General features: G+C 38.6%; 1 pseudogene; it reads left to right on the top strand.

Moving 5' to 3' along the window:
• The first annotated feature begins 38 nt into the window (after positions 1-38).
• On the top strand, positions 39-18,079 carry LOC141583844 (large ribosomal subunit protein uL11-like; annotated as a pseudogene).
• Positions 18,080-23,795: the final 5,716 nt, after the last annotated feature.

The following is a 23,795-nucleotide window of genomic DNA, read 5'->3' as shown; positions in this document are numbered from 1 at the left end:
AGGAAGGGCCTGGTAAACCTGTAGGCCCAAGAGTAGTAATGCTTATGGAGGTAATTGAAGATTCAGAAGTGGAGGGAAAGACTCTCCAGTCAGTGACTCAGATACGTAGGAGGGAGAGCCCACTTGGCTCAGGTGCCAAGGAGGGAAAAGATAAGAGTTTGGTGGATCCAAGGAAGTTTTCAAGGAAAAGGTAGTAGATAAATGAGTAGCATTTGGATAGGAAGAGAGGACTAGAATAATGATTTACTCCAGAGGAAGTGGCATTAGGACAGATAGAGAGATGGAAACCATAACATGCTTTTGGACCTAAGCAGACCAGTTTGGTTGGGGCTTTATGAAATGCAGAAGGAGACAGGAGTAGCAGCCAGTTATTGACAAATTATTCAGATTATTTTGAAAGCAATAGACATCACTAGAAAATGTTTCGTTTCCTTTGCTCCAATTGTCAGTAAGCTTGATTAGAATAGTTAGCACTCCTTGACTTAATAGTAGCTTGGGAGATATCTCCACCTCCTAGGAGAATATAAACTAGCTGAAGGTAGCACCATTTTAAAGATAGTGTCCCTTGTAGTGTTAAGCACAAGGTCTTGAAGTTCTTTATTCCTCATTAAATATTCTTTGAATCGAATGGTAGTTAGATTAAGAGATTTTGATGGGAGCTTCTTTGCCTGGGAGCTTTTAAAATTATATATATATTTATATAAATTAAATAAATTTAAACTTATAATATATATAAAAATTTTAAAAAATTTTAGTTACAGAGGTCTCACTATGTTGTCCAGGCTGGTTTTTAACTCCTGGTCTCAAGCAATCCTTCTACCTCAGCCTCCTAAGTAGCTGGGATTACAGGTGCAAACCACTATCCTCAGTGCCTCCCTGGGAGCTTCTTTTCTAAGCCAATGGGATCCAGTTTGGAGATGAGTGGTTCCTCTCACCCTTTCCTACTGGTAAGTGAGCTCTTTGGCTGAGGTTCCTGGTCCAATGTCCAGTCTTCTTCCCTTGCCAGGCAGCTCTACACTTCCCAAATCCTGTATGCTTTCTGTCAGGAGAAGCCATGGCTTGCCATCTGTGGTAACTCCAAATCCTGTCCCCATTTCACATTAGAGATGTTTCCCCTGATGGCAACTTCACTTCCATCATCTCTTTCCACACTATGTCTGCCAGGGGATTAGCTTAATTCCCTCCAATCTACCTCAAGTTTAAAAGCTGTTTAGTTACTGCCCTCTTGGTGAGGGAATCAGGGAGCTCACCCTCCAGAAACCAGTGCTTCCTCTTCCCTGCAGTGGGGCGAGGAAGAGATTCTTTATTCTTCATTGACAAGTCTATAGCAATAATAGCATTATCAACAACAGTAGCAAAATAACCCATAAAAATGACCACTACTACCACTACACACTCCAAGGTATCACGTTTTTCCTCACTAATTCATCTTATTGTAGATCATGTACCCTCACTGAGGGAATGTGAGTGTATCCTCAGCACGAAGGATCTTAAACGTGATTGTAATGTAATAGGCTCAGATAGAGTTCAGGCAAAGACTGATTAACCTTAGGGTTTGATAAACAGAGTGGAATCTGGAGGAAAAGTAGCCAGTGAAGGAGAATTTTTTGGTGAATCCCCAGTGCTCTTCAATCTAAATGATCTGGTCATGATGACAGGTGTTGTCATAATGAAAAAGGATGTGCCAAGTGGTAGTTAGCTTGGTGATCACAGAGATCACCCCGGTCCCCACTGCTGTTACAGTTTATTCTGTACTGGTCAGTTCCAGATTCTGCCTGGTCAAGGTCTCATCATGGTGGCTAGGCAGCCCTGAGAAATCCTACTGAAGTAGCCAGTCAGCCTCTCTAAGTAGCCTTCTTGTCTTCTTTTTACCCAAATTCAGAAAAGTTCATCTGTTTATATTAAGATGACCACAGGAAAAAAGATGCATTTTCTTTTGGTAGAAGCTATGATCTGAATGTTTGTATATTCCCCAAATTCATTTGTTGAAATCCAGACACCAATGTGATAGAGTTGGGAGGCTGGGCCTTTAAGAAGTGGCTAGTTCATAAGGGCAGAGCCTTCAGAAATGGGATTAGTGTCCTTATAAAAAGAGGTCCGGCCGAGCGTGGTGGCTCAAGCCTGTAATCCCAGCACTTTGGGAGGCCAAGGCGGGTGGATCACGAGGTCAAGAGATTGAGACCATCCTGGTCAACATGGTGAAACCCCATCTCTACTAAAAATACAAAAAATTAGCTGGGCATGGTGGCACGTACCTGTAATCCCAGCTACTCAGGAGGCTGAGGCAGGAGAATTGCCTGAACCCAGGAGGCGGAGGTTGCGGTGAGCCGAGATCGAGCCATTGCACTCCAGCCTGGGTAACGAGAGCGAAACTCCGTCTCAAAAAAAAAAAGAAAAAAAAAAAAAAGAGGTCCTAGAGAGCTGCCTTGTTTCTTCCACCATGTGCGGAGGCACCAAGAAGGTATTTCCTATGAATCAAGAAATGGGTCCTCACCACACATCAAATCCGCCAATGCCTTGATGGATTCTTCAGCCTCCAGATCTGTGAGAATTAAATTTCTGTTTTTTTTTTTTTTTTTTTTAAGCCACCCAGTTTATGGTAATTTGTTAGAGTAGCCTGAACAGGCTAAGATAGTAGACTCTTGTTTTCCCACTGTGTGCTGTGGTACATATTGGTGGCATGGGTAACTGCTTTACCTATGAAATGGAAATGTTCCACTCATACATTCATTCATGCAATAGACATGTATTGAAAGTCTGCTGTGTTCTAGGGACTATTCTAAGTGTTGGAACTACAAAAATGAATCAGATAGTCATGGTTTCTGTCTATGGGGCTTATGTATTAACACAAATCAGAAAATTTTGACCTTTCATTTAAATATTTCTTTTATTAAGTTTTTATTCAAGGTTCTTAAATGTTAGGCTGCTTGTATTTGAATCTATTGTAGATTGTCTGGGTATAGCCCTGGAGATTCTGATCAGGTGGATCTGGGATACAACCAGGAAGAATGTAAAAAAAAAAAAAAGGGGAAAACAAAACCAACAGCCTCTTGAGTAGTTTGATATGCAGCTAGGTTTGAGAGCCAATATTAAAAAAAAATTCTCATTATTTAAAACTAAGCTTGTGGGTGTGTCTGAATCATAAATGGATGGTGGGAACTTAGCACATAGACAAGCACTATAGGATGTCAAATAGGAATTTTCCTTATGCCATGTAACTACTGCTAAGACCCAAACTGAGGACAAAAACTACAATGTGTTCCATATTCTAAATTTATAGAGTCATCAGAAGTTGGAGTCAGCCATCCTTCTCCAGGGCTCTCTGAGATGCCCCTCGTTAGGGAACTGCCTCATCACTTTTCCTGTCTCCCAAGGGAGGTTGGGAGAGGGGAAGCCAACCTCTTGGGGAGTATGTGTACAGATTGTATTCATTCTCTCAAGTCAAGTGTGTAAGAGAGGGGAGCTCAAGCAAATAACTTGAAAAGAAGCAAATAACTTGAAAAGAAAAATAAACAGACATTTTGTTCCCTGGCTGTATGACCTTCTAAAGTAGTAGACTTGCTGATGTGCTTTATTTGCTACTGAAATGTGGGAAATTTGAAGGCCTTCTCCTTCAAAATAGGGGTAAAGTCCTCACATGCCTGCAGACTTGAGAGCTGGTGCAGAGAATGTGAGATTGGAAGCCACAAGTGTCCCAGGACTGGTGCAGTGTGGGGGCCAATGAGGGGCTTACCTGTAGAGAATGCCACCAAGCCTGCATCTGCCAAAGAAGGCAAACAGATCTTTCATCTAAAGGAAATCTTAGAGCCACCTCTGGTCCTCATCGAGCCCAGAGACAATAGGCTAAACCAGTGGTTATAATCAACTGCAGAGAGCATAGCAACAGTCATATGCAGAGATGCTCATGTTTCTTTCTTCTTTTTTCCTTTCTCCCTTCCCCAATCCAAAGGAGTTCATACCCAGAAGAAAGAGGAGGTTGGTGGTGGTGACAGAGAGTCAGAACTCTTTCTTTCACTCAACACCACTTCCCCCACTCCAACAAACTTTTCAAAACTTTTAGTGTAAAACTGAAGATCTAACCTCTTCTGGGTGATGGGACACGTAGAATTGTGATTAAATATAAAATCAAAGTGTTTAAATAGATAGAACTGAGTCTGAAATATCGGAATGAATGTTCTAATAACCACATTTGACTGAAAAGCACAAAATTAGGCAAGATATATTTGGGAGCTTACTATTCACCAGGAAAGTTTGGAGCATTTATTGGGAAAATAAAAACACTATGTGTCTAAGTTGGGTGTGGTGGTGCATGCCTCTAGGCCCAGGAACTCTGAAGGCTGAAGCAGAAGGATGACCTGAGGCCAAGAGTTTGAGGTTTCAGTGTGCTATGATCACTCCTGTGAATAGCTATTACACTTGAGCCTGGGCAACATAGTGAGACCAATAAATAAGTGAATAATCCCCTCAAAATATTGCATGTTCATAATGAGTTGAGATGCCTTAGTAGACTTAAAATATTTTATTTAAAGGTTTAAAAATAATTATATGTGCACATATCACAGAATTCAAAATATATAAAAGGATAAAAGTAAAACATAAGTTTGCTTTTCCAGTCTTCTCCCTCAACCATGCAATTTTTATGTTTCTTTCTGGAAATATCACAGAATTGCTTTATATTAAAGCTTCCAAAACAGTCATCTAGTTCCAAAATTGATATAGTTCTATATCAGTTCTATAGCATTGATGAACATATGCAAGAAATATATGAGTTAGATATATTTCCATATTCTATGGTTATGTTTCTTATCCAAAGTTTCCTTTTCTCTCTGTGTGTTTTTAAAATAATATCAACTTTTATTTTATAGATTCAGAGGGCATGTGTACATGTTTGTTACATAAGCATATTGTGTGGTGCTAAGGTTTGGGTTATGAATGATCCCATCACCCAGGTAGTGAGCATAATACCTAATAGGTAGTATTTCAGTACTTGTCCCCTCCATTGCTCCGCCTTCTAATAGACCCCAGAGTCTACTGTTCCAATCTTTATGTCCTTGTGTACCAGATGTTTAGCTTCCATTTATAAGTGAAAACATATGGTATTTGGTTTTCTGTTCATGTGTTAATTCAGTTAGGATAATGGCCTCCAGCAGCATCCATGTTGCTGCAAAAGACATGATTTCATTGTTTTTTATGCTGCATAGTATTTCATGGTGTATATGTAAGTTTCTTTATCCAGTCCACTGTTGATGGATATCAGGTTAATTCCATGCCTTTGCTATTGTGAATAGTGCTGTGTGAACACACAAGTGCATGTGTTTTCTTGGTAGAATGATTTATTTTCCTATGGCTATATACCCAGTAAGGGATTGCCAGGTCAAATAGTAGTTCTGTTTTAAGTTCTTTGAGAAATCTCCAAACTGCTTTCTATAGTAGCTGAACTAATTTGCATTCCCACTAACAGTGTATAAGCATTCTCTTTTCTCCACAGCCTCACCAGCATCTGTTGTTTTAGGACTTTTTAATAATTGGCATGTTGACTGGTGTGAGATGGTATCTCACTGTGGTTTTGATTTGCATTTCTCTGTTGATTAATGATGTGGAGCATTTTTTCATGTTTCTCGGCCATTTATATGTCTTCTTTTGAAAAGTGTCTGTTCATGTCCTTTGCCCACTTTTTTTTTTTTTTTTTGAGACAGGGTCTCACTCTGTTGCTCAGGCTAGAGTCTAATGGGATGATCACAGCTCACTGTGGCCTCAAACCCCCAGGCTCAAGTGATCCTCCCATCTCAGCTTCTTGAGTAGCTGAGACCTCAGGTGTGCCACAGTACCTCGCTAAACTTTTTTATTTTTAATTTTTAGTAGAGACGAAGTCTTGCTATGTTGCCCACACTGGTCACAAATTCCTGAGCTCAAGCTATCCTCTTGCCTCGGCCTACAAAAATGCTGGGACTATAAGCATGAGTTACTGTGCCCAGCTAATTTTGCCTGCTTTTTAATGGGGAAGATACTCTAAGATTGACTACATGCTTGGCCTTAAAGCAAGTCTCAATAAATTCAAAAAAGTTGAAATCTAACCATACTAACCATCTCTTGGTCCAGAGAGGAATAAAAATATAATTCAATAACAAAAATATTTTTCAAAAACACACAATTGTATGGAAATTAAGCAACTTGCTTCTGAATGACTTTTGGATAAACAAAGAAATCAAGGCAGAAATCAAAAAAATTCTTTGAAAATAGAGATACAACATACTAAATTAAGAAGTTAGAAAGATCTCAAATTGATGATCTAACATCACATGTAAAGGAACTAGCAAAGAAACTAACCACAAAGCTAACAGAAGAAAGGAAATAACTAAAATCAGAGCAGAAGTCCAGGAAATGGAGACCCAAAATCTATGTAAAGGATCACCAAAATCAAAAGTTTCCTCTTTGAAAGGATAAACAAGAATAATACCACTAAGTAGGTTAACAAAGAAAAAAGAGAGAAGGCTCAATCAAGTAAGCATGATCAGAAATGACAAATGTGACATCACAACTGATCCCACAGAAGTACAAAAGATCATCAGAGACTATGATGAACACCTCTAGGCACACAAACTAGAAAATCTAGAGGACATGGATACACTCCTGGAAAACATGGCCTCTCAGGATTGAATCAGGAAGAAATTGAACCCTGAAGAAGCCAATATAAAGTTCAAAATTACTAATAAAAAAACAGCTACCATCCCCTAAAATCCCTGGATAAGGTGGATTCACAGGCGAATTCTACCAGATATACAAAGAATAGCTGGTTTCAATTCTATTGAAACTATTCCAAAAAATTGAGAAGGGACTCTTCCTCTCTTATTCTGTGAAGACAGCATCACCTGATACCAAAGTCTGGGAAAGACACATGAAAAAAGAAAGCTGCAAGGCAATATCCATAATGAACAGAGATGCAAAAATCCTCAACAAAATACTAGGGTTACCTTTTGAAAGATGTTGCCAGAAAGCATCATCTAGACCTCATTATTTCTCTGTGATCCAGTGAATCTAATTTTAGTGTTTGAAATTCTCCAGAAGCAGGTATTCAGAAAAATCTTCAGAGTTTCCTTTTTAATTTTGAAACTTTAAAATAGCTATTCCTATATTATCTTATGTTTTGCTTATTTTCTGTATTTTGCTTATTCACATAAAACTGGTTTATTCATTGATGATTAGGTTCTAGTTCAGAAGCCACCTTATCTCAGAAATAATAATCCTAAGTGATGAACTCCATTCCTGGCTGGCTCCTCTAGTGATTTAAGATTCTGTGTAAGTTGTACGACCTTTATACTTGCTTTTCTCCATTACAAAACTGAATAAAGACAAGTTGCTGTCTTCTACTTTGTACAGTGAGGAAAAAATTTTTGTTAGCCAGAAATAACTGTTCCAGGCTAAGGGTAGAGGTGGAGAAGTTGACTTGTTTTTTGGTGACTGATTTTTAAGACTAGGGTGTGATGGGGTTAAAAAAGTTTTCACTGGCACCAAGTTAAAATCTAGGTAACAAATACAAACTCAGGAACCTCCTCATTCTCATCCCTCTTATCTAAATTGAATTTTGGTACTCTGTGTTTGCTTGTGTCTCTTTCTCCCTCCCTCCCTCCCTCCCTCTCTCTCTCTCTCTTTCTCTCTCTCTCTTTCTATTTTTAAGTTGAGATGGTGTCTCACTCTGTCACCCAGCCTGGAGTCAGTGGCATGATCTTGGCATACTGCAGCCTCTGCCTCCAGGACTCTAGCCATCCTCCCACCTCATCCTCCCAAGTATTTGGTACCACAGGAGTGCCACCACTCCTGGCTAATGTTCTGTATTTTTGGTCGAAACAAGGTTTTGCCATGTTGCCCAGGCTGGTCTCGAACTCCTGAGCTCAAGTGATGTGCCTGTGTCAGCTTCCCAAAGTGCTGGGTTTATAGGCATGAACCATTCTGCCCAGCCTGCTTGTGTTTCTTTATGTCAATGACCATTCTTTAGCTTGCTGACTCCTTAAGAATAGAGACGATAAATTATTTTTGCATGCTCCACAACACAAACCTGAGTGTTTAAGAGTGTTTAATATATGGCAGGTACCAGATATTAGGTTGGTGCAAAAGTAATTGTGGCTTTTTTTTGCACCAATCTAATTAAAATATTTGTTGAGTGATAGGCTAAGGAATATAGGGTTAATTCTCTAATGGATAGGAAACTAAAACAACAGCAGCAGAAGCAACAATAACAACTTTAAAAAAACCTAATTCAGTAATAGAAAGGGGAGAGAGTGTAAATGTCAGTATTACATGACTAGAAACGTGTTTAGAAAGATGAATATGTGCAAGGCTGCCAGATTTAACAAACACATTTTCAGGAAGCCCTGAATCTTACCTGGCAACCCTAGTATGGTGTTAATATAGACTCTTTAGGAGAGTTGAAGGGGAAGACAATGGAGATAACTAGGAGACTACTGAAATTATTGTGAGAGAAGAGAGTTTCTAACAAATGCATTGTGTAAGAACTGAATTGAGGGCACACTGTGGAGGTAGAATGTGCAGGACTTGCTGACTGGATGTGGGAGGTGAGGTATAAGTGAAATCAAGTGATTCCTTCAAGGTTTTGAATTTGGATTACTAAGTAGATGATTGCAAAAATGATATCCAGAAAGCTAGGAGGAGACAGTTTTGTGTGAGACTAAAGGGATTATCTTGGTCAATTTTGTGTTACCATAATAGAATATCTGACACTGGGTAATTTAGAGAAAAAGGGTTATTTTTCTTATGATTCTGATGGCTGTAAAGTTCAAGGTTGGGTATCTGCATCTGATGAGAGCCTCAGGCTGCTTCTACTCATGGTGGAAGGTGAAGGGGAGTTTGTATGTGCAAAGATCACATGGCAAAAGAGGAAGCAAGAGAAAGGGTGGGGAAACTTGCAGGCTCTTTTTAACAACCAGTTCTCTTCGGAGCTAATGGAATGAGAACTCACTCATCCTTGAAGGAGGACATTAATCTGTTAATGGAAGATCCACCCCCATGACCCAAACACCTCCCATTAGACCCCACCTTCAACATGGGTGATCAACTTCCAATATGAGGTTTGGTGGGGACAAACATCTAAGCCAAGCATAGATAGAGAAAGAAAATGAGTTCAACATTTCAAAAGTAAACATTTTTGAATTTGCCAGCTGAAATAACCATCAGATATTTAGAGATAAAGATTTAGAGCCTGGGAGAGATTTGGTAAATACAGACATATGAGACTTTAAAGGACTCTGAGAAGCAGAGGTAGATTTTGCTGGAATGCCAGGTGGCTGATCCAGGGTGAAGACATGTATTGCCTGAAGCTAAATTTGTATCGAGAAACAGAAGAGCCAAATGTATATAAATGTTCCCTTAAACAGTGGTGTATATATCACTAGTATAATTTCACAATGGTGATATAAATCTGAGTATAACAGAGAAATGATGAAGCAAGAAAATTTCCCCTTAACTCTTCTTGTAGAACTTTACCAGAGTGGAACCCTACCAGAATCTCTGATGGCTTTGCTTTTGGTATAGGGAATAAAGGGCAAGCAACACGTTTGAATAGGCAGTGCTGCTCCTGCTTAAATCACTCCTGGAACTCTTAGCCAGGTATTTGTAGCCAGGTGCATTCTTGGATACATCTAATAAGATCTATAGTAGGAGGATGTGTGTGTGGCAGGGGGGATGGGGGTCAGTGTTTTCCACCAATCCATAATCCTCCTGTAATGCTGCTGTGCTGCTCAATAAATATTTATTGAAAAAAAGCGAATGAATAAATATTGAATAAATAGCTATAAATATAGCTATTAACAAATATAAGATAATAATATAAAGGTTTTAATAATAACAATATAAATGTAGTAGAATGGAAGATATGAAAAATTAGAAATTCATTCTTTCCCATGAGTCTTTAGAAGTCTCAAGGAAGAATTTTGTAGATAAGGAATTTATGTTGGAAAAGCACAACAACTGGAGAACAGTCTAAAAAGGTATATTTCTAGCCTTGTCATATTCTTTTTCCTGCATATAGTAACAAATTCTGTGTGTGGTAGGGTTGGCATTTTTTCTCCCATGAGGATGCATAGGATGTCAGCACCTGTTTAAAGTTGCTATAACAACTGTAAGTCACAATAGCTTTTTCATTGTGAAGAGGGAAGAAGAAAGTGGGGAGAGTTGGATAAAAACATGTATGAATTGGTGCGTGAATCAAATAAGTCTCCAGAGATAAAAAAAAAAAATAAGGATCTAGGTGTAGCCTCTCCCACAGATCACTCCTCCTGTCTGTAGTCAGCAACTGGCTTTTGATAACCTGAGAAAAAAATGAGAATGGAAGGATTTAGATGAGGAACAAAAAGAACCAGAACTAAAGGAATAAGAGCACAACCTTTACCAAGAATACAACAAAACAGGAGAATTTTTTTTTAAAGAAGTTTAAATGTTTTGAGCTCCATCTTCTGGTCATGAAGTAGGATAGAATTGAAACATGATATTAATCATAAAAGCTAAAATGTATCAATAGGAACTGTGTGAAATGTATTATCTCATTTAACTTATCTGTCATGACAAATAAACTACCAACTCTCAAACTTGAAAATTAAGGTAGTTCACATTCTAGCCCCACCATCTTGTTTCATCACCATTCATTTAACAAGCATGTACTAGAGCCTAATAGGCAAACAGTATTATGTTTACATGGCTGGGCTTTGAGGGAAGTACAAACCCGTTATCCTTGGCACCTACTTTCAAGGAGTGACTTTTGCCACTAAAACATGCAATGAGAAAAATACCACAAGACAGCCAAAAAACGGAGATTCCAAAGTGTGAGAGAAAGAAAAGTCAGCCCCTGAACACACACCCCACTGAGGAATCTGAAAATCTAGATCATAGGAAAAGGATTTAAAGTTACCTAGAGCTGAAATGAATTTAGGGACCCAGGTGAAATATAAAAGTAGAAAAAGCAATGTGAAGAGCCCTGTAGGCACTCCCAGTACTCAGCTTGAACCCAGGGAAGTCATTCCTGGCCTAATCTCACAGAAGTCCTTGGGAAGGGGAAGGTAACCAGCAGAATTGGAGAGGGGCCACAGGGTGAAGGAAGCGCCTAGTTAAACTTTGTAACAGTTTTGACTGAGCACAAATTTTCCTGAGTGCAACTGGTGGTGGGGGCTGGTGAATGGGAAGTGCAGATACAAGTACACAAGCCATAGCTGATGGTGTGGCAGGCAGAGAGCCAAAAGGCCTCAGAGCCCTGTATGTTTTCTTAGTGGGGAGGGTTGTAGCCTGGGGCAAGATCTCAGCCTTGGTCACCAGCTGTCTTTATATAAACTCAGCATGGTTGGGGGGCACAGTGGGAGTGAGACTGGCCTAAGTGGCTGCATAGGAGCTGGGTGAGGCCTGTCACTGCTAGCTTTTTCCCTCCTCCCTGGAGGCCTATATGGTGCAGCACAGGCAGCCATAATTACCCTCAGGGCATAACCCCATTGGCCTGAGAACCACCCCCATTCCCCACAGTGGCCAAAACAAGCCTCACCCAAGGAGAATCTGAGCTCAGACCCACCTAATCCTTCCCCGACCTGATGGCTTTTCTCTACCTCCCTTGGTAGCTGAAGACAAAAGACATAAAATCTTGAAAGCTCTATGGCCCTACCCATTGCCTAAGAAACATGAGTATGAGTACTCATTTTGGCCAACATAGGGCAAGAGTATATCCCCCTGTACTACTCAAGGTGGTACTGTCTTGAAAGCACCATCTCCTAGCTGGAGGCCAACCAACTCGATGCATTACAGCAACTCAGAATAACTCTGCTCCAAAGAAGGAGAAAACAACAGCTAATTCCAATGCCTGCAAAAACCTGGCTAACCAGAGGTCCTGAGTCTGTCCACATGGCTGTTTCACTCTTAGCAACCAACATTAAAGAAAACGAAGCAAAATTACAACAAAGGACTCTCACAGAGTCCACTTCATTCCCCTGCCACTTCCACTGGACCAGGTGCTGGTAGCTGAAGATGGATCATATCACAGGACTCTTTGGAGATATTTTCCAGCATAAGCCTGGAATACAGTAGCCCCATCAGGTGGCTAGACCCAGAAGGGCAATAACAATCACTGCAGTCTGGCTCTCAGGAAACCCCATCCCTAGGGAAAGGGTGTGGAAGCACCACATCAAAGGATCACCCTATGGGATGAAAGAATCTGAACAGCAGCCCTTTAGTTCCAGAATCTTGCACTGAAACAGTATGTCCAAATAAGAGGGAGCCAAAAAGTAATATGACAAAACAAGATTCTGTAATGCCTCCAAAAGATCACACTAACTTTCTAGCAATGGATCAAAATCAAGAAGAAATCTCTGAATTGCCAGATAAAGAGTTCAGAAGATTGATTATTAAGTTACTCAGGAGGCACCAGAGAAAGGTGAAAACCAGTTTAAAGAAATTAAGGAAAAAAAAAAAAAAAAAAAAACAAATACAAGATATGGTTGAAAAAGTCTCCAGTGAAACAGAAATCATCAAGAAAAGACAGTCACAAATTCTGAAATAAAAGATACCCTTAGAGAACAGCAAAATACATTGGAAACTTTCAACAATAGAATCAAATAAGTAGAAGAAAGAACTTCAGAGCTTGAAGACAAGACTTTTAAATTAACTCAGTTCAACAAGGACAAAGGAAAAGCAATAAGAAATTGAACAAAGGCTCCAAGAAATTTGGGATTATGTTAAACAACCAAACATAAGATTAATTGGTGTTCTGCTGGGCACAGTGGCTCAAGTCTATAATCCCAGTGCTTTGGGAGGCCAAGGCAGGTGGATCAAGAGGTCAAGAGATCGAGATCATCCTGGTCAACATGGTGAAACCCCGTCTCTACTAAAAATACAAAAATTAGCTGGGCATGGTGACACGTGCCTGTAATCCCAGCTACTCAGGAGGCTGAGGCAGGAGAATTGCCTGAACCCAGGAGGCGGAGGTTGTGGTGAGCTGAGATTGCGCCATTGCACTCCAGCCTGGGTAACAAGAGCGAAGCTCTGTCTCAAAAAAAAAAAAAAAAAAAAAAAAAGAAAAGAAAAGAATAATTGGTGTTCCAAGGAAGAAGATAAAAGTTTGGAAACCTTATTTGAGAGAATAATCGAGGAAAACTTTTCTGGTTTTGCTAGAGATCTAGACATCCAAATATAAGAAGCTCAAAGAACACCTGGGAAATTTACTGCAAAAAGATTAGACACGTAGTCATCATGTTATCTAAAGTCAGAAGAAAGAAAAGAATTTTAAGAGCTGTAAAGCAAAAGCATCAGGTAACTTATAAAGGAAAACGTATCAGATTAACAGCAGATTTCTCATCAGAAACCCTGCAAGCTAGAAGAGATTGGGTTCCTATCGTTAGCCTCCTGAAACAAAATAATTATTAGCCGGGAATTTTTTTATCCAGCTAAACTAAGCTTCATAAATGAAGAAAGATACAGTTTTTTTTTTTTTTTTTCAGACAAACAAATGCCAAGAAAATTTGCCTCTACCAAGCCAGCACTAGAAGAAATGGTAAAAGGACTTCTAAATCTTGAAATAAAACCTCAAAATACACCAAAATGGAACTTCCTTAAAGCATAAATCTCACAGGACATATAAAACAATAACACAATGGGAAAAAAAATGCTAGGCCACAACTGGCATGATGAGTAGAGCATTACTTCACATTTCAATACTAACAATGGCCTAAATGCTCCACATAAAACATACCGAGTGGCTGAATAAATAAGAATTCACCAACCAAATATCTGCTGTCTTCAAGAGACTCACCTAACACATAAGGACTCACATAAACTTAAGGTAAAGAGGTGGAAAAACATATTCCACGCAAATGGAAGCCACAAGTCAGCAGGAGTAGCTATTATTAGACAAAACAGACTGAAAGTCTGTTAAAAACAACAACAGTTTATAAAAAGACACAGAGGGACAGTATATAATGATAAAAGGACTAGTCCAACAGGAAGATATCACAGTCCTAAATATATATGCACATAACACTGAAGCTCCCAAATTTATAAAACAATTACTACTAGACCTAAGAAATAAGATAGATGGCACTACAATAATAATGGGGGACTTTAATACTCCACTGACAGCACTAGACAAATATTCAAGACAAAAAGTCAACAAAGAAACAATGGACTTAAACTATACCCTAGAACAAATGGACTTAACAGACATTTACAGAACATCCTACCCAACAACTGCAGAATATACATCCTTTTCTTCAGCACATGGAACATTCTCCAAGAGAGGCCATATGATAGGCCCCAAAACAAGTCTCAATAAATTTAAGAAAATCAAAATTGTATCACGTACACTCTCAGACTACAGTGGAATAAAATTAAAAACTAACTCCAGAAGGAACCCTCAAAACTATACAAATACATGGAAATTAAATAATCTGCTCCTAAATGATCTTTGGGCCAACAATGAAGTGAAGATGTAAATTAAAAAATTATTTTGACTGAATGATAATAGTGACACAACCTATCAAAACCTCTGTGATGCAGCAAATGGTGCTAAGAGGAAAGTTCATGGCATTAAATGCCTTCATCAAAAAGTCTGAAAGAGCACAAATAGACAATCTAAGCTCACATCTCAAAGAACTAGAGAAACAAGAACAAACCAATCCCAAGCCCAGCAGAAGAAAGGAAATAACAAAGACCAGAGCAAAACTAAATGAAATTGAAAGAAAAAATAATACAAAAGATAAATGAAACAAAAAGCTGGGTTTTGAAAAGATAAACAAAATCAATAGACCATTAGTGAGATTAACCAAGAAGAGAGAAGATCCAAATTAGTTGAATTAGAAATGAAATGGGAGATATTACAACTGATACTGCAGCATTACAAAAGACTACTCAAAGCTACTACGAACACCTTCATGTGAATACCTTTACATGCAGAAATTGGAAAACCTAGAGGTGATACATAAATTCCTGGAAACACACAACCCTCTTAGATTAAACCAGAAAGAGTCTGGGCGTGGTGGCTCATACCTGTAATCTCAGCACTTTGAGAGGTCAAGGTGGGCAGATCACTTCAGTCCAGGAGTTTTGATACTAGCCTGGCCAGCATGGCAAAACCCTGTCTCTACTAAAAATACAAAAGTTAGCTGAGTGTAGTGAAGCATGCCTGTAATCCCAGCTGCTTGGGTGGCTGAGGCAGGAGAATCACTTGAACCTGGGAGGTGAAGACTGTAGTGAGCCAAGACTGCAACATTGCACTCCAGTCTGAGTGACAGAGCAAGACTCTGTCAAAAACAAACCAACCAACTAACAAACAAAAAAACAAACAGCAAACAAAAAACAGGAAGAAATAGAAACTCTGAGCAGAGCAATAACAAGTAACAAAATTGAAATAGCAATAAAAAAAATTGCCAACAAAAAAAGTTCAAGACCAGATGTATTCACAGCTGAATTCTGTTAGACATTCAAAGAACTGGTACTAATTCTACTGAAACTATTCCAAAAGATAGAGAAAGTTCTAAATCTTGAAATAAAACCTCAAAATACACCAAAATGGAACTTCCTTAAAGCATAAATTGATATAGATAGAGGCAATCCTTCCCAAATCATTCTATGAACCCAGTATTACCCTAATACCAAAAGTAGGAAAGGGCATAAGTAAAGAAGAAAACTACAGACCAATATCTTTGATGGACAGAGATGCAAAAATTCTCGACAAAATGCTAGCTAACTGAATCTAACAGCATATCAAAAACATCATATACCATGTTCAAGTAGGTTTCATATCAGGGATGCAGGGTTGTTTAACATTCACAAGTCAATAAATATGATATACCACATAAATAGAAGTAAAAACAAAAATCATATGATTATCTTAATAGATGCAGAAAAAGCATTTGACAGAATCCAGCATCCCTTTATGATTAAAACTCTCAGCAAAATCAACAGTGACCAAGGTAATCAAATAAAGAACTGAACCCCTTTTACAATATCTGCAAAACAAACAAAAAAACAAAAAGCAGTTTAGGAATATACTTAACCAAAGAGATTAAAGATATTTACAAGGAAAACTATAAAACACTAGTGAAAGAATTTATAGATGACACAAACAAATGGAAACACGTCCCATGCTCATGGATGGGTAGAATCAATATTGTGAAAATGACCATACTGCCAAAAGCAATCTATAAATTTAATGCAATTGCCATCAAATACCATCATCATTCTTTAAAGAACTAGAAAAAACAATTCTAAAGTTTATATGGAACCAAAAAGCCCACATAGCCAAAGCAAGAATAAATAAAAAGAAAAAATCTGGCTTCTGGCTTTTGGCTTTCGGCTTGGAGGAGGCCAAGGTGCAATTTTCTTTGGTCGTCCTGAATCTGGGATCATCCAACATCAGCCATCTCCACCATACTGCCGAAGTTCGACCCCAACCAGATCAAAGTTGTATACCTGAGGTGCACTGGGGGTGAAGTAGGTGCCACTTCTGCGCTGACCCCCAAGATCGCCCCCTGGGTCTGTCTCCAGAAGAGGTTGGTGATGACATTGCCAAGGCAATGGGTGACTGGAAGGGCCTGAGGATTACAGTGAAACTAACCATTCAGAACAGACCCGCCAGATTGAGGTGGTGTCTTCTGCCTCTGCCCTGATCATCAAAGCCCTCAAGGAACCACCAAGTGACAGAAAGAAACAGAAAAATATTAAACACAGTGGGAATATTACTTTTGATGAGATCGTCAACATTGCTTGACAGAGGCAGCACCAATCTTTAGCCAGAGAATTCTCTGGAACCATTAAAGAGATCCTGGAGACTTCCCAGTCTGTGGGCAGTAATGTTGATGGCTGCCACCCTCTTGACATAGATGACATCTATGGTGGTGCTCTGGAATCAACAGTGGTGCACTGGAATGCCCAGCTAGTTAAGAAGCACAAAGGAAAATATTTCAATAAAGGATCGTTTGACAACTGATGGGGGGGAAAAAAAGAAAAAATCTGGAGACATCACATTACCTGACTTCAAACTATGCTACGAGGTTACAGTCACCAAAATAGCAAAATAGCATGGTACTGTTTTAAAAACAGACATGGAGACCAATGGAACAATATAGAGAACCCAGAAATAAAGCCAAATACTTACAGTCTACTGATCTTTGACAAAGCAAACAAAAACATAAAATGGGCAGAGGACACCTTATTCACCAAATGGTGCTGGGATAATTGGCAAGCCACATGTAGAAGAATGAAACTGGATCCTAATCTCTCACCTTATGCAAAAATCAGCTCAAGATGAATCAAAGACTTAAATCTAAGACCCGAAACCATGAAAATTCTAGAAGATAACATTGGAAAAATTCTTCCAAACATTGACTTAGCAAAGAGTTTATGACCAAGAACCCAAATGCAAATGCATAGAACCCTCCCAAAAAGCATAAAAATAGATGGATCTTAATTAAACTAAAAAGCTTCCGCACAACTAAAGAAATAATCAGCAGAGTAAACAGGCAACTCTCAGAATAGGAGCAAATATTTGCAAACTATGCATCTGACAAAGGACTAATATCCAGAATCTACAAGGAACTCAAACAAATCAGGAAGAAAAAAACAAATAATCCCATCAAAAAGTGGGCAAAGGACATGATAGACAATTCTCAAAAGAAGATATACAAATGGTCAACAAACATAAGAAAAAATGCTCAATCTCACTAATAATCAGGGAAATGCAAATCAAAACCACAGTGTGATACCACTTTACTCCCACAAGAATGGCCATAATTAAAAAATAAAAAAATAATACATGTTGGCATGGATATGGAAAAGGGAACACTTTTACACTGATGGTGGGAATGTAAACCAGTGTAACCACTGTGGAAAACAGTGTGGAGTTTACTTAAGGAACTAAAAGTGGAATTACCATTTGATCCAGCAATCCCACTACTGAGTAACCGGAGGAAAATAGGTCACTATATGAAAAAGTCACTTGCATATGCAGTGCATACAAGTTACTTGGCAAGATATGGAAACAGTCTAAATGCCCATCAACCAAAGAGTGGATACAGAAAATGTCGTGTACACACACACACACACACACACACACACACACACACATACATTTACATATATATGTGTGTGTGTGTATATATATATATACATATATATATATATACACACACATATATATACACATACATACATATCATGGAATACTACTCAGGTGTTTTAAAAAGGAATGAAATAATGGTATTTGCAACAACCTGGATGGAGCTGGAGACCATTATTATAAGTGAAGTGCCTCAGGAATGGAAACTCAAACAATGTATGTTCGTTCTCACTTATAAGTGGGAGATAAGCTATGAGAACATAATGGCATGAGAATGATATAGTGAACTCTGGAGCCTTGGGGGAAGTGTAGGAGGTGGGGGTGAGGAATAAAAGACTTTACACTGGGTACAGAGTACACTGCTCAGGTGATGGGTACACCAAAATCTCAGAAATCACACCTAAAGAACTTATCCGAGTAACCAAACACTACCTGTTTGCCCAAAACTATGAAATAATAATCACTTTTAAAAATAGAAATAAACCCAACACATGTTGATTATTTTACATTTAGTATGAATTACACAAGCAATACATGAACAATGCTTTTCTCCCCAAATTGAAACTTCACAGAAAGGATGAAATTTTTCTTTGACTAGCACCACAGTCATAATCTCTCCTTCCTCCTAGCAGTAATCATATCTGTGGGTTTGTGGATGCTTCTGAATATTATTTAAGCTATAACATACATGTAAATGTACACATGAAAATTGTTACTTCTTGTAAACTTGAGTAAGGGTATATTATGTATGAGAGTGTTTTAAGTACACTATTGTGTACTTAAAAAACAAATTAGGCTGGGTGTGGTGGCTCATGCCTATAATCCCAGCACTTTGGGAGGCCGAGGCGGGCGGATCACAAGGTCAGAAGTTCGAGACCAGCCTGGCCAACACAGTGAAAACCGTCTCTACTAAAAATACCAAAAAATTAGAGACTCGTCTCAAAAACAACAACAACCACAAAAAACGAACAAACAAACAAACAAACAAAAAAACTCCAAACCCAAACCAAGCAAAACAAAAAAACAAATAGAGCAGACTCTAATATTTATTTAGGAATGAGGCTTTGTAATGGAAATACACATACCATAGTAAACTATGTACATATTCAGAGAGGTAAAGGAAGACAAAGGTTTTTAAAAGAAAAAATGAGAATTATATAATTGTTTTGTGATATTTAGTTTTAGCTGCAAGTATCAATACCATGGGTGGTGCCAGTCCGAGGTTGGAAGGACAGATGCTGGGCAGATGTCCTTACAGCAGTATTTTGTGTATGTAAAGTTGTGATGACCTTTCTGCAAATTTGTTTTTTTGTTTTTTTGTTTTTTTTTTTCAGAGCCTTTTGTGATAGTGCTTGTTATGAGGGCTTAGTGCACGAGAACCCTGCCTTCATGGCTTTCACCATGATTCTCATAACTTTCGCATTTCCCCCTTTTGATCAAGATCTTTCTCCAAAAACATCACTGGTGAATCATCCTGTAGGTAGGGTTTGATTGTCCTTCAGTGCTGAAATAAACCTGTCCTGATTTGGTCTGGTCTTCCCATGTTTGAGGGAAGTGGTTTGCAAGTAGGAGTCAGTATCAGAACATTTTTAGCCACATTGAGCAACAAGAGCACTTAGGAGGGAGTGGCTTTCAGGCTAAGGCTATCTGGAATCCATTGTTAAGTTAATTTTGTCAGTTCCATAGGTGTTTTTGTTACCATCTTAAAGTGCCTGGCCAGTATTATTGCACCAGAAGTTATACTTCTCCGAAAACTTAACAAGCAACAGGTATAAGGTTTAAAAAGGGAAAATACAAAGCAAATTGATCATCTTAGATTGTATAATAGTTTTGAGTCATGAATTAACCTTAAAGGCAATTACTTGAGTAAATAAAATGACTGTGGGAAATTAAGTAAGACTTGTAACCATGTGGCCTGTTTTCTCATTTTGTATTTATGGATCTCAACTTTCCCAGAGGAATATATCCAGGTACAGCATGTAGTATTAGCAATAGTTACAGACATCTCCTTATTAGCCAGTAGGTAATATTTAGCAACTTTGTCATCTAATATCTTAGGACTGGATTGAATCAAAGCAGAGAGTGATCAACCATTGTACTGGGAATGATGCCAAAGTCACCTACTAGGTAGACTAAAGGATCTCCTTGGCTGGGTGTGGTGGTTCATGCCTATAATCCTAACCCTTTGGGGGCCCAAGGCAGGAGGATCACTTGAGGTCAGTAGTTCAAGACCAGCCTGGGCAATACAGTGAGATCCTGTCTCTACAAAAAAATTAAAAATAAACTGAGTGTGGTGGTATGTGCCTATAGTCCTAGCTACTAGGGAGGCTGAGATGGGAGGACTGCTTGAGCCCAGGAGTTTGAGACTGAAGGAAACTATGATTGTATAACAGATTGAGACCCCCATCTCTCTAAAAAAAAAAAAAAAAAGAAAAGAAAAGGAAAAAAAGGATGTTTTAGGTTAGGTTCTGTCAAGCTACCAGCAGAAGGTACTTTTAATGTCACCATTATCATGTCAAGTGAAAAAGATAGGCATTAAGAGAGGTAAGAGTCTCATTATGATATGGAGGGTTCTGATGTTTTGGAAAAAGCTGTTTGAGGCATGAAGACATCAACTTCTTATCCTGTTTTGCAATTTGAATGTCTCTGGCTATGGCATCAGGTGGTTTGTTGAATTTTCTGTGTGACACATACATCAATCATGAAACTTATCCCTTAAAATTCATCTAGTTTTAGTTTTAGGGCTTCAGGAACAAAAGAGTTCCCATTTTTAGTAATTCCATGGGAAAAGTTAAATTGGAGGACTCTAAAAGAATTCAGGATCTAGTTTAGTCTGTAGGTAGACAGCAAGGACTCAAAAACAATGCATAAGGCTACAGTGTAGTAACACAAATATTATAGCTTTTCTTTAGAAACATTGCTCTTTATCTGAATATTGCTCACATGAAAATCTCAGATTTAAAACCTTTTGAGTCTAGGCAGCCAAACTAAGATAGATTTTTGGTTTTACCTACCATCTTAAGGTTTTGGGACCTGCCAGGAAGTGACAGTTTTTACTCATTCACTATAAGGCTGGAAAGCCTTGAAACCAGGCATTCTATGCATGTTCTCAAATATGATATTCCAGTCAATGCCTTGGTAATATAGCCAATGCTTCCAATTGTTTTCTGTTATAAAGGGAAAGTAGATTTTCATTGAACTTATCCAAATAACCATACAGCCATAAGAATACTAATAAAGAGTTTCCAAATTTTGGAGGGATCAAGCAAGAAGAAAAAGTAAATTTTTCCACCTTTGTTCACAAAAGTATACTTTACCATATTGCCGTAAACTGTAGTTAGCTTACACTTGGAAAACAACACATTTAAGTAAAGAGCCAAAAATGTTTCAAATTAAATTTATAAAAACATTATCTTCAGCAGTTACTTAATGTCATGTAATTTTTGTTTTGTTTAATCTTTATGAGTAGTTTCATGAATTCATCAGTTTCTTCATTAGAGTTCTAAAATTTTTTTAAATTAATAAATCTTAGTTATTAAAACCTGTATTTTAATTCTTCTTCTTCCTTCCCCCTTCTCATTCTTCCCCTCCCTCCCTCTTTTCCTTCTCTCCCTTCATCCCTCCCTTCCAACCTCCCTCTCTCCCTTCCTCTCCTCCTCCTCCCCCTCTTCCTCCTCCTTTTTCTCTCTTCTTCTCCTTTCTTCTTTTCTCCTTGTTTTTTCTTTTTTGGAGACAAGATCTGGTTCTATTGCCCAGGCTGGAATACAGAGTGGCCCGATCATAGCTCCCTGCAACCTCTGCTTCCTGTGCTTAAGCCACTCCCACCTCTGCCTCCAGAGTAGCTGGGATTACAGGCATGTGCCATCACATCCAGCTGATTTTTTTCTTTTTTTTTTTCTTTTTTTTAGTAGAGATGAGGTCTCCCTACATTGCCCAGGCTTGTCTCGAACTCCTAAGTTCATGCAATTTACCCACCTTAGCCTCCCAAAGTGTTGAGATTACAGGCATGAGCCACCACACTCAACCGAAACCTATATTTAAAATTTTTTAAAATTGATATATAATAGTTGTCACATTTTTGAAATGCATGCTATTTTTATTTATTTATTTATTTATTTATTTATTTATTTATTTATTTATTTATTTTTGAGATGGAGTTTAGCTCTTGTTACCCAGGCTGGAGTGCAATGGCGCGATCTCGGCTGACCGCAACCTCCGCCTCCTGGGTTCAGGCAATTCTCCTGCCTCAGACTCCTGAGTAGCTGGGATTACAGGCACGTGTCACCATGCCCAGCTAATTTTTTGTATTTTTAGTAGAAACGGGGTTTCACCGTGTTGACCAGGATGGTCTTCATCTCTTGACCTCGTGATCTACCCACCTTGGCCTCTCAAAGTGCTGGGATTACAGGTGTGAGCCACTGCGCCCGGCACTATTTTTATTTTTAGTTTTTGAGACGGAGTTTTACTCTTGTCACCTAGGCTGGAGTGCAATGGCATGACCTTGGCTCACCGCAACCTCTGCCTCCCAGGTTCAAGCGATTCCCCTGCCTCAACCTCCTGAGTAATGGGGATTACAGGCTTGAGCCACAATGCCTGGCTAATTTTTTGCATTTCTCATAGGGATGGGGTTTCTCCATGTCGGCCAGACTGGTCTCGAACTTCTGACCTTGTGACCCTCCTGCCTTGGCCTCCCAAAGTGCTGGGACTATAGGCATGAGCCACCGCGCCCAGCTGTATGTGTTATTTTGATACCTTTATACAATGTATAATGATCAAATCAGGGTACCTGGGATATCGGTCACCTCAAACATTCATCTTTTGTTTGTGTTGGAAATAGTATGTATCTTCTTTTCTAGCTATTTTGAAATACAGAATAAATTATTGTTAACTATAATTTTCCTTTTGTACTATTGAATACTAGAACTTATTCCTTCTATCTAACTGTATTTTGAACCCTTAACCAACCTCTCTTTATGTCTCCCTCCCCACTTTTCTTCCTAGCCTCTGGTAACCACCATTTTACTCTCTACCTCCATGAGAGCCACTTTTTTTGCTTTCATATATGAGTGAGAACATGCTATATTTGTTTTTCTGTGCCTGGCTTATTTTGCTTAACATAACAACCTGCAGTTCCACCCATGTTGCTGCAAACGACAGGATTTTACTTTTTGTGGCTGAACAACATTCCATTGAGTATATATATGTACTTTATATGTACATATATATACTTTTTTATATATGTACATATAAATTTATTCATTCATTCATCCACTGATGGACAATTCAAAAATATTTCTGTTTTTATTTTATTAACAAATTCAAAGCCAGTTTATTGGGCCAGTTGTGGTGGCTTATGCCTATAATCTCAGCATTCTGGTAGACTGAGGTGGGATAATTGCTCGAGGCCAGGAGTTTGAGATCAGCCTGTGCAACCTGGTAAAACTCTGCCTTTACTTTAAAAAAATATATATATATATATATACATACATATACATATATATATATATATATATATATATATATATATATATATACAAAAATTAGCTGGGCATGGGGGTACATATCTGTAGTCCCAGCTACTTGGGAGGCTGAGGTGGGAGAATCACTTGAGCACAGGTGTTTGAGGCTGCAATGAGCTATGATTGCACCACTGCACTCTACTCTAGGAACAGAGCAAGACTCTATCTTAAAACAACAT

This window comes from Saimiri boliviensis, chromosome 3 (assembly GCF_048565385.1).
Source record: "Saimiri boliviensis isolate mSaiBol1 chromosome 3, mSaiBol1.pri, whole genome shotgun sequence".
Classification (NCBI taxonomy): domain Eukaryota; kingdom Metazoa; phylum Chordata; class Mammalia; order Primates; family Cebidae; genus Saimiri; species Saimiri boliviensis.
This window is presented reverse-complemented; position numbering and strand designations above follow the sequence as displayed.